Here is a 3380-nt window from a genome sequence, read left to right on the forward strand (position 1 = left end):
ACTTGTACCACGGCCCAACAAGGGTCATAACATATTTGGCGACAGTGACAGGATAGAGAGCTCAGGTATTTTGGTCGGTGGAGCGACACTCGGGTGGACTCTTCAATATCTATTTTTTTATTTTGTTTTAGTATTGCCTTTCTCCCCTGAATTTTTTCTTTGTTTTACAAAATGGAGTGATTTGTTTTTGATCCAGCTGAGTTTTTCGGGTCAGCTGATTGCCTTAAGTATTTGTCCCTGCTCAGTAAGAAACAATTAGTTGAGTGTGCTAAGTGGTTGGGTGTTCCGCGGAAGACAGCGGACACCAGAGCAGAGATATTGGTTTTAGTTAGGGATAAAATAAAACGCCAGTTAGTTAAAGCTGAACATTCAGGAAGTGAGAGTGAGGTAATAGGTGATAGTGAGGAGAGTTTGAGTGAGGGTTTCGAAGAGGACAAAGTAAGTATGAGTGCTGGTCTAACTCTGTTTCAGGATCCTCCTGTCGTAGTTACCATTTACGAGGGTCCAGCAAATTTTCCCCAGGTTCTGGGTAATGTGTCCTCTAATCCGTTTTTGGGCTCCTCTGATTCTGTACCCTTCAAATCTCAGGCCCTTGTTAATGCATTGGGTGACCCCAAAGAGGAGAAGGAATACAACCTTATTTGTAAGCGCATAGAGTTGCATAAAATGGAGTTTGATGAGAACAAGCGGGTAAGGCGTCATGAGTTGGAGATGGCAAAATTAAATATAGAGATGGCTAAGTAGCAGGGGGCCAATTTCATAAGTTCCCCTAAAATACTTACCAAGATCGGTTTAATATAGGCGCTGCACTAAAATTGGTACCGGTGTTTGACGAAGAGGATGTCCCTGAGTTCTTCAAGGCGTTTGAGCATGTGGCCTCCCGATTGTCTTAGCCCGCAGAAATGTGGACCGTATTAATACAGTGTGGGTTAGTGGGCAAGGCAATTCGGGTGTATAATGCCTTGGAGCAGGGGTAGCTCGGGATTACCAGAAGGTTAAAGCTTTAATTTTAAAGTCCTACGACTTGGTCCCTGATTCCTACTGCCTCCGGTATCTATCCTCCTATCACCCAGCGCTTTCTTCACTCCATCCATCCACCCAAACCTTGGCCTTCCTCTTCTTCTCCCCTCAACTCTTGCATTCATCACCTTCTTTAGCAGACAGCCATTTTCCATTCTCTCAACATAGCCAAACCACCTCAACACATTCATATCCACTCTAGCTGCTAACTCATTTCTTACATCTGTTCTCACCCTCATTACTTTGTTCCTAATCCTATCTACTCGAAATACACCTGCCATACTCCTTAGACACTTCATCTCAAACACATTCAATTTCTGTCTCTCCGTCACTTTCACTCCCCACAACTCCGCTCCATACATCACAGTTGGTACAAGCACCATTTCATACAGAATTCTCTTTACATTCTTTACATCTATTCTTTACCGCTCCCTTCACTGCCCCCAACACTTTGCATCCTTCATTCTCTATCTGGCTTTCATCTGCTTCCACGCCACCATTTGCTGCAACAACAGACCCCAAGTACTTAAACTGATCCACCTCCTCAAGTAACTCTCCATTCAACATGACATTCAACCTCGTACCACCTTCCCTTCTCATACAATTTCATAACCTTACCCTCACCCACATTAACCCTCAACTTCCTTCTCTCACATACCCTTCCAAATTCTGTTACTAATCGGCAAAGCTTCTCTTCCGCATCTGCAACCAGTACAGTATCATCCGCAAAAAACAACTGATTTACCTCCCGTTCATGATCATTCTCGTCTACTAGTTTCAAACCTCACCTCTCTCACCACTCCATCAACATACAAGTTAAACATCCACGGCGACATCACTCATCCCTGTCTCAGTCCCGCTCTCACCGGAAACCAATCGCTCACTTCATTTCCTATCCTAACACACGCTTTACTACCTTTGTAGAAACTTTCCACTGCTTGCAACAATCTTCTACCAATTCAATTTAACCTCATCATGTTCCACATTGCTTCCCTATCAACTCTATCATATGCTTTCTCCAGATCCATAAACATAACATACACCTCCTTACCTTTTGCTAAATATTTCTCGCATATCTGCCTAACTGTAAAAATCTGATTCATACACCCCCTACATCTTCTAAAACCACCCTGGACTTCTAAGATTGTATTCTCTGTTTTATCCTTAATCCTATTAATCAGTACTCTACCATGCACCTTTCCAACAACACTCAACAAACTAATACCCCTTGAATTACAACACTCATGCACATCTCCCTTACCCTTATATAGTGGTACAATACATGCACAAACCTAATCTACTGGTACCATTGACAACACAAAACACATATTAAACAATCTCGCCAACCATTCAAGTACAGTCACACCCCCTTCCTTCAACATCTCAGCTCTCCCACCATCCATACCAGGTGCTTTTCCTACTCTCGTTTCATCTAGTGCTCTCCTCACTTCCTCTCTTGTAATCTCTCTCTCATTCTCATCTCCCATCACTGGCACCTCAACACCTGCAACAACAATTATATCTGCCTCCCTATTATCCTCAACATTCAGTAAACTTTCAAAATATTCTGCCCACCTTTTCCTTGCCTCGTCTCCTTTTAACAATCTTCCATTTCCATCTTTTACTGTCTCTTCAATTCTCGAACCAGGCTTCCTTACTCTCTTCATTATTTTCCAAAACTTCTTATTCTCTTCAAATGAATTACCCAATCCCTGATCCCACCTCAGGTCAGCCACCCTCTTTGCCTCACTTACCTTGTGCTTTACTTCCACATTTTTCTCTCTATATCTTTCATACTTCTCTACACTATTACTCTGCAGCCATTCTTCAAAAGCCCTCTTTTTCTCTTCCACTTTTACCTTCACTCCTCCATTCCACCATTCAGTGCCCTTCCACATGCTGCCTCCAACAAACTTCTTGCCACACACATCACTTGCAATCCCAACAAAATTTTTTTTTATTAACTTCCACTCCTCCTCTAAATTACCAGTTTCTCTTACTTTCACTCTATCATATGCCATTTTAAACCTTTCTTGATATTCACTTTTTACCTCCAGTTTTATTAACTTTTCACCCTCACTAGCTCCCTTTTACATTGCCCCGCTCTATTCGCCCAATCTTTTGCTACAACTAATTTTCCTTCCACCAAAAAATGATCAGACATACCGTTAGCCATACCTCTAAACACGTGCACATCTTTCAATCGTCCAAACATTTTCTAGTTATCAACACATAATCCATTAACCCTCTTTCTACCACTCTTCCATTTTCCACTCCTACCCATGTATACTTGTTTTTTATCTTTCTTTTTGAAAAAGCCAGAACTTATCACCATCTCTTGCTCAACACACATCTACCAG

This window comes from Palaemon carinicauda, chromosome 16 (genome assembly GCF_036898095.1).
Source record: "Palaemon carinicauda isolate YSFRI2023 chromosome 16, ASM3689809v2, whole genome shotgun sequence".
NCBI lineage: Eukaryota > Metazoa > Arthropoda > Malacostraca > Decapoda > Palaemonidae > Palaemon > Palaemon carinicauda.